Here is a 16,435-nt window from a genome sequence, read left to right on the forward strand (position 1 = left end):
TGAGTTAGTCCTTCTGACTTGATGTTTTCTAATTCTTTCCACATTCCATCTTTGCTGAGTATGTGACTGTGATTCTGACTTTTCGTATTGGCCTGTGGTTCTTAACTGGACTGCCCCAAGTCCCTGATCCCTCCATCATCCTGGTTGCCATCCCCAATGCCAGGCCTCAGTGGACTCAACATCCTCTGAGCCTGTAGCTGGGCAGGAACCAGGTCAATGAGAAAAGAATCTAAGGCTCACATGCATAATCAGCCCACCTCCCTCTATTTTTTTCCAAATTCTTACCAGGACAAAAGGGTGGCTAGCTCTCCTTGCTTCTGTCCACAGCCTTCGTCTGAATTTCTCTTCTGAAACTCTTTTTCATTTATTATTTATTTTTAAAATTTACATCCAAATTAGTTAGCATATAGTGAAACAATGATTTCAGGAGTAGATTCCTTAATGCCCCTTACCCATTTAGCCCATCCCCCTCCCACAACCCCCCCCCCAGTAACCCTCTGTTTGTTCTGCATATTTATGAACATATTATGCATGAACATATTATGTTCTGCATATATTGTGGGTCTATTTCTGGGTTCTCTATTCTGTTCCATCTCTTTTGTTTTGTCCCCCTCCCTGTTTTTATATTAGTTTTGTTTCCCTTCCCTTATGTTCATCTGTTTTGTCTCTTAAAGTCCTCATATGAGTGAAGTCATATGATTTTTGTCTTTCTCTGACTAATTTCACTTAGCATAATACCCTCGAATTCCATCCACGTAGTTGCAAATGGCAAGATTTCATTCTTTTTGATTGTCAAGTCATACTCCATTGTGTGTGTGTGTGTGTGTGTGTGTGTGTATATATATATATATATATATATATATATATATATATATATATATATATACCACATCTTCTTTATCCACTCATCCATCGATAGACAATTGGGATCTTTCCATACTTTGGCTATTGTTCATAGTGCTGCTATAAACATGGGGGTGCATGTGTCTCTTCGAAACAGCATACCTGTATCCCGTGGATAAATGCCCAGTAGTGCAATTGCTGGGTCATAGAGTAGTTATATTTTTAGTTTTTTGAGGAACCTCCATACTGTTTTCCAGAGTGGCTGCACCAGCTTGCATTGCCACCAACAATGCCAAAGAGATCCTCTTTCTCCGCACCCTCGCCAACATCTGTTGTTGCCTGAGTTGTTCATGTTAGCCATTCTGACAGGTGTGAGGTGGTATCTCATTGTGGTTTTGATTTGTATTTCCCTGATGATGAGTGATGGTGAGCGCTTTTTCATGTGTTGGTTGGCCATGTGGATGTCTTCCTTGGAGAAGTGTCTCTTCATGTCTTTTGCCCATTTCTTCACTGGATTACTTGTTTTTTGGGTGTGGAGTTTGATAAATTCTTTATAGATTTTGGATACTAACCCTTTATCTGATATGTCATTTGCAAATATCTTCTCCCATTCTGTCAGTTGCCTTTTAGTTTTGCTAATTGTTTCCTTTGCTGTGCAGAAGCTTTTTATTTTGATGAGGTCCCAGTAGTTCATTTTTGCTTTTGTTTCCCTTGCCTCCGGAGACGTGTTCAGTAAGAAGTTGCTGTGGGCAAGATCAGAGAGTCATTTGCCTGCTTTCTCCTTGAGGATTTTGATGGCTTATTGTCTTACATTGAGGTCTTTCATACATTTTGAGCTTATTTTCATGTGTGGTGTAAGAAAGTGGTCCAAGTTCATTCTTCTGCATGTTGCTGTCCAGTTTTCCCAGCATCACTTGCTGAAGAGACTGTCTTTATTCCATTGGTTATTCTTTCCTCCTTTGTCAAAGATTAGTTGGCCATACGTTTGTGGGTCCATTTCTGGGTTCTCTATTCTGTTCCATCGATCTGAGTGTCTGTTCTTGTGCCAGTACCATACTGTCTTGATGATTACAGCATTGTAGTACAGCTTGAAGTCGGGGATTGTGCTGCCTCCTGCTTTGGTTTTCTTTTTCAAGATTGCTTTGGCTATTCGGGGTCTTTTCTAGTTCCATACGAATTTTAGGATTATCTATTCTAGCTCTGTGAAGAATGCTTGTGTTACTTTGATAGGAATTGCACTGAATATGTATATTGCTTTGGGTAGTATTGACATTTTAACAATATTATGTTGTTATCCAGGAGCATGGAGTCTTTTTCCATTTTTTTGTGTCTTCTTCAATTTCTTTCATAAGCTTTCTATACTTTTCATTGTATAGATTTTTCACGTCTTCAGTTAGATTTATTCCTAGGTATTTTATGGTTTTTTGTGCAACTGTAAATGGGATCGATTCCTTGATTTCTCTTTCTGTCACTTCATTGTTGGTGTATAGGAATGCAACTGATTTCTGTGCATTGATTTTATATCCTACAACTTTGCTGAATTCATGAATCAATTCTAGCAGTTTTTTGGTGGGATCTTTTGGGTTTTCCACGTAGATTATCTTGTCATCTGCGAAGAGTGAAAGCCTGACCTCCTCCTGGGCAATTTGGATGCCTTTTATTTCTTTGTGTTGTCTGATTGCAGAGGCTAAGACTTCCAATACTATGTTGAGTAACAGTGGCGAGAGTGGACATCCCTGTCTTGTTTCTGACCTTGGGGGGATAGCTCTCAGTTTTTCCCCATTGAGGATGATATTAGCATTGGGTCGTTCATATATGGCTTTTATGATCTCGAGGTATGCTCCTTCTATCCCTACTTTCTTGAGAGTTTTTATCAAGAATGGATGTTGTATTTTGTCAAATGCTTTCTCTGCATCTATTGAGAGGATCATATGGTTCTTGTCCTTTCTTTTACTGATGTTATGAATCCCATTAATTGTTTTTGTGTATATTGAACCAGCCTTGCATCGCAGGTATAAATCCCACTTGGTTGTGGTGAATAATTTTTTAAATGTATTGTTGGATAATATCTTGTTGAAGGGTTTTGCATCCATGTTCATCAGGAAAATTGGTCTATAGTTCTCCTTTTTAGTGGGGTGTCTGGTTTTGGAATCCAGGTAATGCTGGCTTCATAGAAAGAGTTTGGAAGTTTTCCTTTCATTTCTATTCTTTGGAACAGTTTCAAGAGAATAGGTGTTAACTCTTCCTTAACTGGTAGAATTCCCCTGAAAAGCCATCTGGCCCTGGACTCTTGTTTTTTGGGAGATTTTTGATTACTAATTCCATTTCCTTACTGGTTATGGATCTGTTCAAATTTTCTATTTTTCCTGTTTCAGGTTTGGTAGTGTATATGTTTCTAGGAATTTGTCCATTTCTTCCAGATTGCCCATTTTATTGGCATATAATTGCTTATAATATTCTCTTATTATTGTTTTTATTTCTGTTGTGTTGGTTGTGATCTCTCCTCTTTCATTCTCGATTTTATTTATTTGGGTCCTTTCCTTTTTCTTCTTGATCAAGCTGACTAGCGGTTTATCAATTTTGTTAATTCTTTCAAAGAATAAGCTTCTGGTTTCATTGATCTGTTCTACTGTTGTTTTTGTTTGTTTGTTTGTTTGTTTTTGTTTGTTTGTTTTTTTGGTTTCAATAGCATTAATTTCTGCTCTAATCTTTATTATGTCCTGTCTTCTGCTGGTTTGGGGCTTTATTTCGTGTTATTTTTCCAGCTCCTTAAGGCATAAGGTTAGGTTGTGTATCTGAGATCTTTTTTTCCTTCTTTAGGAAGGCCTGTATTGCTATATACTTTCCCCTTATGACCCCCTTTGCTGCATCCCAGAGGTTTTGGGTTGTGGTGTTATCATGTTCATTGACTTCCATGTACTTTTTAATTTCCTCTTTAACTGCTTGGTTAGCCCATTCATTCTTTAGTAGAATGTTCTTCAGTCTCCAAGTATTTGTTACCTTTCCAAATTTTTTCTTGTGGTTAATTTCGAGTTTCATAGCATTGTGGTCTGAAAATATGCACAGTATGATCTCGATATTTTTGTGCTTACTTAGGGCTGATTTGTGTCCCAGTATATGGTCTATTCTGAGAACATTCTATGTGCACTGGAGAAGAATGTATATTCTGCTGCTTTAGGATGAAATATTCTGAATATATCTGTTAAGTCCATCTGGTCCAGTGTTTCATTCAACCATTGTTTCCTTGTTGATTTTTGGATTAGATGATCTGTCCATTGCTGTGAGTGGGGTGTTGAAGTCTCCTACTAGTATGGTATTACTATCAATGAGTTTCTTTATGTTTGTGATTAATTGATTTATATATTTGGGTGCTCCCCATTTGGTGCATAAATGTTTACAATTGTTAGGTCTTCAAGGTGGATAGACCCCTTCATTATGATATAATGCCCTTCTGCATCCCTTGATATAGTCTTTATTTTACAGTCTAGATTGTCTGATATAAGTATGGCTACTCCAGCTTTCTTTTGGTCACCATTAGCATGATAGATGATTCTCCATCCCCTGATTTTCAATCTGAAGGTGTCTTTAGGTCTAAAGTGGGTCTCTTGTAAACAGTATATAGATGGATCTTATTTTCTTATCCATTCTGTTACCCTATGTCTTTTGAGCATTGAGTCCATTGATGTTTAGAGTGAGTACTGAAAGATATGAATTTATTGCCATTATGGTGCTTATAGAGTTGGAGTTTCTGGTGGTGTTCTCTGGTCCTTTCTAATATTTGTTGCATTTGGTATTTATTTATTTTATATATATATTTTCATCTTTTCTCCCTTCAGAGAGTCCCCCTTAAAATTTCTTGCAGGGCTGGTTTAGTGGTCACAAACTCCTTTAATTTTTGTTTTTCTGGGAAATTTTTTCTCTCTCTTTCTATTTTGAATGACAGCCTTGCTGGATAAAGAATTCTTGGCTGCATATTTTTCTGATTCAGCACACTGAATATATCCCACCACGCCTTTTTGGCCTGCCAAGTTTCTGTGGATGGTCTGCTGCAAACCTGATCTGTCTTCCCTTGTATGTTAGGGACTTTTTCTCCCTGCTGCTTTCATGATTCTCTTCATGCCTGAGTATTTTGTGAATTTGACTATGATATGCCTTGTTGATGGTCGTTTTTTGTTGAAACTAATGGGGGTCCTCTGCGCTTCCTGGATTTTGATGTCTGTGTCTTTCCCCAGGTTAGGAAAGTCTTCCGCTATGATTTGCTCACATAACCCTTCTACCCCTATTTCTCTCTCTTCCTCCTCTGGGACCCCTATGATTCTGATGTTGTTCTTTTTTAATGTGTCACTGATTTCTCTAATTCTTAAATCGTGCTCTTTTTGCCTTAATCTCCCTCTTTTTTTCTGCTTCGTTATTCTCTATAAGTTTGTCCTCTATGTCGCTGATGCTCTGTTCTGCCTCGTCCATCCTTGCCGCCACTGCATCCATCCATGATTGCAACTCAGTTGTAACATTTTTAATCTCATTCTGGCTATTTTTTACTTCTTTTATCTCTGCAGAAAGGGATTCGAATCTATTTTCTACTCCAGCTAGTATTCTTATTATCCTGATTCTAAATTCTAGTTCTAGTTCTAGTTCTCATCTTGCTTGTATCTGTGTTGGTTAAATCCCTGGCTGTCATTTCTTTGTGCTCTTTCTTTTGGGGTGAATTCCTTCATTTTGTCATTATTAAGTGAGAAAGGAATTAATAATTAAAAAATATTAAAATTAAAAATTAAGCACACACACACACACACACACACACACACAAATCAAATAGATGATGCTAGATCCTAGGTGTGTTTTGGTCTGGGTGTTGAAAGTGGTTTGACAGATTAGAGGGGAAAAAAAGGGGGGGCGGGGGAGGAAAAAAAGGAAATTGAGAATTTGAAGAATGAATACACTGAAGTAGACTAAAATGAGATGATGGGGGCAAGATAGAATTTGAAAAAATATACATAAAAATAAAGAATATAGTAGGAAAAAAATTAAAGAAAAATATTTTTAATAAAAATTAAAAGTAAATATGATTTTTTTTCATTTTCTGTATTTAAGAAAAAAGAAAAACGAAAAAGAAAAAAGATTTTAAAAAAGAAAAAAATCGTTTGAAAATTTGAAAAAGTGAATACACTGTAGTAGACTAAAATAAAATGATGGAAGTAGAATAGAATTTGAAAAAAACTTACATAAAAGTAAAAAATATAGTAATGAAAATTAAATAAGAATATTTTTAATAGAAACTGAAAGTAAAAATGAAGTTTTTCTCTTTCTGCCTTCAAGAAAAAAAGAAACGAAAAAGAGAAAAAAAGAAAGAGAAAGAAAAAAAAAGGAAATTGTTTGAAAATTTGAAAAGGTGAATACACCGAAGTAGACTAAAATAAAATGATGGAAGTAAAGTTGAATTTGAAAAAATTTACACAAAAGTAAAAAATATAGTAATAAAAATTAAAGGAAGATATTTTTAATAAAAATTGAAAATAAAAATGAATTCTCTTTCTGCATTCAAGAAGAAGAAAAGAATTATAGAAGAGAAAAAGGGAAAAGAGAAAAAAGAGAAAAAAAATTGAATAGATTAATCCGCTAACAGAAAGAAGTAGGACTGAAATTGCTTCATTTTCCCCCAGAAGTCAGTCTATGTAGCTCTTTGTAGTCCATAAATTAAGCCGGCGGTGAGACTTGTGTTCTTGAAGAGGGAAGTTGGCCCAATTGGGCGGGGCTCAGTGTAACGGCTCTGCTCTCCACTAGGTGGCGCTGCTAGCCAGCTGGGGTGGATTGTTGGGGAGATTGTAGGTACAAATGCGCATGCGCAGGAGCGGTGACCTTGCCTCCACGCAGCTACCCAGTCTGTTCTCCCCCGCCAGCAATCGCGCACCCGTCCTCTTGTCTTCAGCTCTCTTCCACTCCCCGCTTTTCCACTCTCCGCGACCAGGCCCCAGGCAGTACCTCTCTCTGGAGTTTTGTCTCAGATGCGGCTGTTTCCCCCGGCCGCTTACTTCCAAAGGACTGCGGCTTTGCCTCCTTCCGCTCCTCTGCGGGAGGGTCTCACCGAGCAATGGCCGAGTGAGCGTTGGTCGAATATCGGCTGCACCCAGGAACACCCGCTGGACCCTGCTGCTGCCGGTGCCCCGAGACTGCAGCCCGGTGCCAGCCCGTCCCAGAAAATGTTCGCGAGACAGTGTAGCAGCAGCGTCTCAGGGATTCTGGAAAACCACAACACACACCTGGCACCAGGCTTCACCCTTAATGACCTTGTTCCAGCACCAGCGAATGTGGCCGCCTTCTGGGGTCTGCTGGGACCACTGGCTTCAACAGTCTGTACCAAAGGTCCTTCCAGCAGTGGAACCGCTTTTCCCCGTGTGGCCCGAGAACCTCCCGGACCCCATTCTGTTCCTGGGGATTCGCCCTTCCCACCAGAGCACCGCCAGGTATCGAGCTGCAGAGTTGCAGGCTTTGCGCTCCCCTTGTTTATAGTATTAATGGATTTTAAACCCTCTCCTTTCTCCCTTTTTAGTTTAGTCCCTGCGGCTGTTTCCAATTTTCCACTTTCTCTCCAGCTGCTTTTGGGGAGGGGTGATTTTCCCGCATGCTCCTCCCCTCCCTAGTCTCCGTGCTCTCTCTGCCCGCAAAAGCGGTTCCCTACCTTTAGCGGCTTCTCGCTCCCCAAGTTCAGCTCTCGTTTTCCTTTTAAAAGCAAGCCTTGGTATTTATTTTAATCCAGTTACTTGCATAGTAAAGAGATATTTTGGTGAAATTTCCGAGCGAGGACAGGGCAGACACCTTGGAGCACTGTGCCTTTGGCTTCCGCCCTACAATCATGAGTAAGTCTTCACCAGTGACCATGGGCTGCCCTGGTCACTGCAGCCCTTCCTTCAGCTCGGGACTTTTCTCAGTTTCTCTGATCTTGACACTGATTTTAAAATTCAAGGTTTAAGAGACTTAGCTGTACATGCTTATGTAAAGGAACTTACTATTGAGTTGGGGGTAATGATTATTCATTGTTAGATAACTGACTGAAAATAAGGGCGGTACCTGGATGGCTCAGTCAGTTAAGCGTCTGACTTCGGCTCAGGTCATGATTTCACAGTTCGTGGGTTTGAGCCCCACATCAGGCTCTGTGCTGATAGCTCAGAGCCTGGAGCCTGCTTTGGATTCTATGTGTCCCTCTCTGCCCCTCCCCACCTGTCTGTCTGTCTCTCTCTCTCTCTCTCTCTCTCTCTCTCTCTCTCTCTCAAAAATAAACAAAGAAACTTAAGAAAATAGGATGGAAAACAGATAGAGATTGGCTGGCTCAGCTAGTGGAACACACAGTTCTTAATCTTGGGGTCGTGAGTTCAAGCCCCATGTTGGGGGCAGGGATTACTTATAAAAAATAAATAAGATATATTTTTTAAAAAGGAAGAGTTTGGTAACTATGAAGAGCACTTAAAGAGGCAACATGGTAGAGTGCAAAGAAGACTGTAGTCTGGCTGATTTGGCCTTGAATCTGGCCTGAATTCTGCCACATCCTAGCTCTCTGACAATGAGTTTAAGGGGTTGGGAGGGTTTCATATGTTCACATGTAAAATCAATCTGATGTTCTCTTGGGCTGATAGTGTGGATTGGAGGTAATATGGGCAAAGCACTTGGCTTATAGTATATGCATTAGGCTCTTGCAAGGGAACTAAGGCAAACAGTTTTTCTTCAGTTAATAGGTTGGGAGCAAAGGTTGACCTTATAGGAATGTGAAGCTCTTTTATCAGTTTACGAGGGCCTGTGATCTCTTAGAGGTCACATTCCATGTCATGGCAAAGTTATTAAAAGGTATCGAAATTCACAGCAAATGAAAACTTTTACAAAAATTAAAGGCATCACTGTAATTCTGCTTTTGAAATAATTGGGACGTGAGTCACTGATAGATCATTGGTGATATTTCCTTGGTGATGAGCAGGCATTGGAAAAAAAAATCATTAAAATGTCAGAAATTGTGATGTATACATTGTTCTCAGAGGGAGTGAAGCTGTTCCAAAGACCACATTTACCAACTCTTGTGATGTTTCACATATATTTTATCAGTTTCATGTACTTATTTATTTATTTATGTATTTATAGATTTCAAAAAAAATGTCTTTGTGCCTATCTCGTCTTAGAAGCCCAAGGTTAGGTGTTTGGAGTGCTTCGTGAGGAATATGACTCGGCCAGTGTCCAGGCCTAGCAGAACCCTGAGCGCTGATTAGGAGACAGCCAGTCTGGCTGGCTTCTCTCCCTCCCTGCAAAAGTGCTCTGCCCCTGATTCCAGGATTCTATCTTTGCAGTGACTAGGCTACTCTACCTACACTTCGACAGTCTATCATGTTAAATAATGATTTTGGTCTCCATTCTTAACTATAAACGTCCTGCCGTAAAGAATCTGGTTGATTCCCCTCTTCCAAAATTGAATGTTGTGGTGAACTGAGTTTTGTCAAGTCTCACCTGGGCCGCTGGTCAGCTCAATGATTGGCTGCCTTCTGGGCATGTGCACACTTCAAGGGTGAGAGGATCTCATGAGGAAAAGTAAAGAGAAGTCAGTGGAAGGAAAACCTTGGCAAAAACCTGTGGCAGTGACACAAATTGTGTAGTGGGGCAGAAAGTGGCAGATAAATGGTGATGTGGTCACGTAAGATAACGCATTCAGGTGAGAGAGGTAAAAACTCTAATTTTAGCATGATGAGTTCTCTCATAAAGCTGTCACTTCTGCTATATAAATTTGTAGGGCCAATATTCAAGGGGTTAATTGTACCAAGCTATTGCCACCACTTAAGCAAAGGATGTGGGAATTATTGCAGATTCCTTCCTAAAGATCTGAACCCAAAATGACATTGAGTAGAACAACGAACCAGATAGTAAAGAGTATAAGAAAAAGTTTATTGAGTCACTTAATATTGCATACACATATGAAACCAGGATAGCAATAGAAGGATTTAGGTTATCTTCTAGAAAAATATGTAAGAGTTCTGATAACAGTGTACAAATGTATAATTCCCCTGGTGGAGTGTAAATTAATAAGTCAAAGTCCCAGTCATTGAGGGAATTACTATTTATTGAGCAGACAAAAAGTTTGGACAATTAAATTACTGTAAATTATGGTGCAGAATATATCAGATGCATACCAAGATTGCTGCACGAGCACAGAGGGTGGAGTGATTGATTTTGTCCCAGGGACTGAGGAGAAGATAACCAGAAGAGTGAATGTTTGAGTTGAAAATCAAAAACTGAGTTGGAATATTCTGGGTATAAACGTGTTAAGTCTTCCAAGTACAAAGCGTGGTATCTGCAAGGACGTGTTGTCGTTGAAAAGCTTGGCAAGGTTACCCAACGGCAAACTGATTATTATTTGTACGTGGAGTATGGGAATGGGGACGGATAATTACTGAATGCAGCCAAGATGGAGAAGGTAAAGCGAATCATTCAGAATAGGCTGGGTTATGCTGTAGCACCAAACCCCCCCACGTGTCAGTAATTTAAAACAGCGAACATTTGGGTCTTACTCCCAGTACATGGCTGTTGTAGTCAGCTCAGCACTCTGTTCCTCACCTCCCTTTGTCAAGGACCCCAGGCTCACGGACTCTCCACCATCTGAATGCTACTAGATGCTCTGATGTGGAAAAAAGAGACCTTGTACCTCATGTAAAGACACTTATCAGAAGCGGAACACACCTTTGACTTTTACCTTATGTCAGCCAAAGCTAACACGGGGGCACAGATAACTTCAAAGGAGCAGGGAAGTGCAACCCTTCCATGTGCCCAAGAAAAACTGAAAATATTGGTAAATAGAACAACTGACCACCAGGTAAACTTTGCTGAAGGTGCTGGCCTAATCTTAGAGGTAACCCGTGGGTCTGTGCACATGAGGAATGATGCAGTTAGCTTTCTTCCCTGGGGAACCATTTGACCAGCAGAGTAGAGATCCACTAAAAGAGTGATTCTCAAACTCAACTCTCATCAGCATCTCCTGGAGGGCTTTGTTCAAAACACGGATTGCTGATTCCCACACCTTGAGTTTCTTAGTCAACAGGTCTGGGATGGGTCCTGGGGTTTTTCTCTCACAAATGTGACACTGATACCTCTCATCTTGGGACCGAATTTTGAGAACCACTAGAACAGTGGACTCGGATCCTGGAGTTCTTGCCAAAGTTTGATGGGAAGAAGATGAGCAGGACAAAAGCAGCAGCCAAGTGACAGCAGAAGCAATGCCAGACCCGAGAGACACATTTGAGGTTTCATTGAATTTGAGGTTTTATGATGTTGGATGTTGGGAGTGAGAAGAAGAGAAGGCTCAGAATGACACCAGCATGCCACTTAACCAAGATGGAGGCTATACGGGATGGAGTAGGGTCAGGCATGAATGAGTGAGAAATGGGAAGGAAGAAAAGGAGTCCAGTTTATGACACTTTAGCTTTCAAGGGCCTGAAAGCATGCAGAGTCGCTATGTGCAGTTGACCGTTGAAATGCAGGTCTGGATCTCACAAGAGCGCTTATCCCTGAAGACAGGGATGGAGACCCATCAAGGTACGATGGATGTGAAGCCACTAGATACAACGAGTACGTGAAAAAGGAGTATTTTGCATGGGAAAGTCAAAGAACCAAGAACAGAATTGTGAAACACCTTAATAATGAGATAAATGAGCATTTTGAAAACCCAGAATAAGACAATAAAAATGAATAACTGAGGGGTGGAGGAACTAGCAGAGAGCTAGGTGGCAAGAAGTAAGAAGGGGGATAGATTTAAAGGTCAGGGAGTAATCGATGGTGTCAGATATTTTAGAGAGATCAAACATGACAAGGCCTTAACGGAGGCCTACAATAATTAAGTGTCCTTTATTCCTCTGTTCGGCCAGGCCCTAAACCCACTGTTGGCTTCATTGTCAGTATACATCCTTTGTCCTCATCTTTGAGTTAATCATGAAAGCCTCTATAGCCACCAGGTTTTCCTTTTTTTTAGTGTGTATTTATTTTGAGAGAGATGGAGAGAGTGGGGGAGTGGCAGAGAGAGAAGGACACAGAGAGAGAGAGGATCCCAAGCAGGCTCTGTGCTGTCAGCATGGAGCCCAATGGGGGGCTCGAACTCAAGAACCAAGAGATCATGACCTGAGCTGAAATCGAGAGTCGGGCACTTAACTGAGAATTGGGCACCCAGGCGCCCCCCAGGTTCATCTTTTTGAGGAACTGGCCCTTTTGGGATCACAGACACTAGAAGAAGGTTATCTTACTTGGCAATGAGATGGATGGTGAGAAGTGCATTTATTCTAAGCCTTTACTTGACAGCCCCTTAAAGATGGCTAGAGCCTGGGATGGAAAGCCTGGGACCCGGGCCTACAGCTCCCTGTGTGCAGGTGATGACACTGCAGTCCATCCTCTTGTTCAGGATTCTGAAAATCCTCCCCGTCGTTTTATGACACATCCATATTCCTACTTCCCATTTGAATCCTAAGCTCTAAACAGAGTCTTTGACTTTTCATCTTTCTGGACTCAGACCTCCACAAATATACCTGAGCCTGCTTTTCCACGTGTATCTCTGTTGAGCCTCCCACCTGGCCTGACCAGTCAGCATGGCTTTTGGGTTCAGACTCGGAGAACTGCTGAGGTCATGCCAGGTTACCTGCGGTACACGTCGTCCTACGTGCTTCTCCGGCATCTTTCCCCAGACGATCCAGTCTAAGCCTAACTCCTGCCTCTTCCTTGTTCTGACCGGATTATGCCCACTGTCCTGCTTAGGCAGCTGAGGCCACCATGTATGGATCCCACAACCGTGTCATATAATTTCGCTGGTGAAAAAAGCCAAAACAGACCTCAACAGTATAGCTAAGCCTCAATGATCATGAAGAAGAGATGTTGTGTCTTTTTTGCTCTATTTTTTTAAAGCACATATGTAGGAAACTTCTTTTTAATCTTCATTTTATTTGAAAGAGAAAAATACTCTCTTTTGGACCCTTATCAAAATATTGCTGTTTAAATTGTATCTGTGGGGTTGTTGTTGTTGTTGTTGTTGTTGTTTTGGTTTATTTTTTTGTTTGGTTAAAATAAAGGATGGGGCGCCTGGGTGGCGCAATCAGTTAAGCGTCCGACTTCAGCTCAGGTCACGATCTCGCGGTCCGTGAGTTCGAGCCCCGCGTGGGGCTCTGGGCTGGTGGCTCAGAGCCTGGAGCCTGCTTCCTATTTTGTGTCTCCCTCTCTCTCTGCCCCTCCCCTGTTCATGCTCTGTCTCTCTCTGTCTCAAAAATAAATAAAACGTTAAAAAAAAATTTTAAAATAAAAAAAAATTAAAAAAAATAAAATAAAGGAAAAAAACAAAAATGTTAAGTGAAAAGACAGATTATTGTGAAAGTATTGTAGTCCTTTATCATTGTTGATAAAAATGACACAAACCTGAGAGAAACAGGTTCTCAAATAGTTACTGATTATAGAAGAACAAAGAAAGAATATACCATGTTCGCTTCAAGACTCTTGATCTAAATATCCTAGAGAGCCTCTGCCGTCTGTATCTTTATTTTCTCATCTCCACAGTGAAGCGGAAATTGAAGTATGATTATTTAATGTTATTCTTCAGCCATGTTTCAATTTACAGATGTCCAATAATTGTCTATGAAAGAGTATGTAAAAAGACATTCTGAATTCTCTCTGTTTTATCTTTGTATCTGATATTAGAGACTGAATGGGAGCAGCACCATGCACCATAAATAACTCACTGATTCATCTGAACAAAATAAGTTCAGCAAAATAGTTAACCACTATATGATGCAGATGGCAACTGTCATTTAAATAACTTATTTAAACGGAATAGCAAAATATCTGACAAACCTTTTTTAGACAAATGCAGCAAAGAAATCTGGAATAACATCTCAGATATCAGAAGATATTTTTAGACCCTCAAGATTTTCTTTTATTTAGGGATAAACTATTGTTTCTTTACTCCCTCTGTCTCTCTCTCTCTCTCTCTCTCTCTCTCTCTGTCTCTGTCTCTGTCTCATTCTCTCATGAATTCCATCTGCTTGTAAGTGCCATTGCTGGAGCATGTAAGAAAACACTTGTGATTAGCACTAAAAAGGTCTAATGTTTGAGACCTTGAATGCAAACTTCTGATAAAAATAAACTTCAAGGTCTCAGAATGCTCTTATCAGATCAACTGTATGGTCCCAGAGTAGGTTGCTAAAACCTTCTTAGCTAAGCTTGAGAGTGCAGAGCTTAATACCCACAGGCTTGCAATCTTTTTGAATGTGATTATAATTCAGCACCAGCTTTGCATCCGGGATAAAGGTTCCCCTTGAACACAAAGTATGTTACATGCTTGTGTGCTAGTGATCAAAATACTCAGAGGATTATGGCACTTACTGTTCTTAAACCTCCAAAATGGTGTTAAAACGCTACATCCAATCAGCTAAGCTGTAAATTAAATTTTTGTAGATTGAAGACATAATTTTATTTCATATGCCAGAAACTCATTTCAACCCTAGCATTTCTGTTAGCACGTGGCATCTAGCAGCATAACTCAAGAGGTTTAATGAAAGTTTAAAAACAATCTGTTGCAGATTTTGTGCCTAATTTATTTTTAATTGCAAATCGTACAACACATTATTGCCTGTGAAAATAGAAATTTAATTTCCTTCCTGTTTTTTTCCCTTATTTTTTTTAAAACTCTAATGCAACCTCAGATAGGAAACAGGGTTTAACATGATGCTTTCTGGATTTTATTTCTTTATTCTTAGATCCTTGATATGCAGTCTTTGGAAAATGTAGCTCATGCCGCTTAGCATTATCCTTCAAACACACTTTCATGCTTTCAGAATGTGCTGTATAGAATTTCTGTAAGAAGTTTGCATTTACACGATTATTGCAAGGGTAGAGTACGCACTCTGGTTACGGCTTCACTCCGTTTCATATGAAAATTCTCCTCGCTCAATCTGCGGGTAACAGCGTTCATATTCACCTTTAGTTATTTTAGACCACGAAGCTCTATTGGTGATGGAGTAGAAGCACATACAAGGTAACTTTAATTATAAGAATAACTGAAGAGTTTGTAAAACTTTGATATTCTGTCCCATATTGTCATCATAGCAGAAAAATACATTATTAGCAGGAAGTTTGCTTTTCAGTGACCTTTCGTTTTCCTTTTAATTGGTCTTTTCTGGAACGCCATGAAGGAAAAATCAACAAAAGCACTCATTCTGGTCTTTTTCTTTTGGAAAGTTTTGTCACACTCTGCTGCATCTGCTAGTTTGACTTTGGATGGGAATCTGAAATGAAGCTTAATGCGAGTGCTATCAAGTGATTCTAGGAAAATGTCAAAATACAAGAAAAGGAAACAAAGGTCTTCTGTGCTGGATTTGCATTCCCTGCTGAAATCTTTGGCACTTTATATCAGAAAGTGAGTGGTATTATTTATTTTAAATTCCCTGCTTTTCTATCCCTCCCCTGTCCTTAGAGAATGGCCATCAGCTTGCTCCCCATAGCCTTTCTCTCTCCTTGCTGGGCATTTTGTCAGCCAAGTGAACTGCCTTCCTGACTAGTGACAAGAGAGGGGCTGCCTCTCGCTGGAGAGGGCTGTGAATGGACGTTGTGACGAAGCCTCAGTCGCTTGGCTTCGCCTCCAAGAGGCCCGGCTTCCAGCAACGGTGAGATCAACGTGATACCTCGTTTCAGGTTTGCTGTTCTGAGCAGGGACGTTAGACAACATCATAGTCTCCACCAGGAACACTAGTTGTGAGTGAGTGCCTTGACCTCTTATAAGACATTATAGTTCAAGTTCAGGTAGGACCTGGGGCTGGGATGGGGCAGATGGACTGAAACTGTAATCTTTTAAGTACCCGAACTGCAGTACAGCTAAAAATTAACTAAGATTTAGGCAGGCAAAAGGCCACGACAATGTTTTGTAAGTGATCATTAAGTACAAAATACAGTAAGCCTTTTAAACCAGACTCTTGGTTATTTTAAAATCATGTACTCACATAGAACACCACTGATTTGTTTAAAAGTTACCAGATATAGTTGTTTTTCTGAGGCATTTTTATGCTTCTGTTTAAACATTCTAGAATACATAAGTCTATCATGTGCTGACTTTTTCCCTACATGTACTACACATGCTTAAAGGGAAATACGTATCGTTTATATTTTTATTTCTTAGCATATTTGCCTGTCTCCGGCTCTGCCATATTGGGTCTGATCATAATAACGCATTAATATAAGTTATCCTTAATGAAATGAATAAATATGGAAATTTGAAATAGATAAATTGCAACCCTATGCCACCTAAGCAAAACTGATTATCTGTTGTATCTTTGGGGCAGAACTAGAAGTATAGATAGAAGAGAGTTGATGAAACTGCATACTTTTCAGAAACCCGGTTAGAGAACAGGACAACCATCCCAAAGACAGTTCATGTGGATGCCATGAGCCAAATCATTAGGGAATGCATGAATGGGTAGAGTCAGAGGCAGAAAGTTCTTGGAATGCAGGAATGTACAGGTCAGACTGATAGAACTAGTATGTACCCACAGAGAAGCATTGGGGCAAAACCTGCTTACTGTTATTAGGATATGAACTTGGA

At 40.1% G+C, this 16,435-nt stretch overlaps 1 protein-coding gene across 1 annotated transcript in view; it reads left to right on the top strand.

The window, feature by feature from the left end:
- The first annotated feature begins 7,042 nt into the window (after positions 1 to 7,042).
- The window catches only part of TENM3 (teneurin transmembrane protein 3), a 1,304,603-nt gene continuing 1,295,210 nt past the window's right edge, over positions 7,043 to 16,435 (top strand). Inside the window, exon 1 of the mRNA XM_045056763.1 lies at positions 7,043 to 7,304. The gene's annotated coding sequence lies outside the window, so the exon portion shown is untranslated. The remainder of the gene's footprint in view (positions 7,305 to 16,435) is intronic.

The sequence above is a fragment of the Felis catus genome, chromosome B1 (genome assembly GCF_018350175.1).
Source record: "Felis catus isolate Fca126 chromosome B1, F.catus_Fca126_mat1.0, whole genome shotgun sequence".
Taxonomy (NCBI): domain Eukaryota; kingdom Metazoa; phylum Chordata; class Mammalia; order Carnivora; family Felidae; genus Felis; species Felis catus.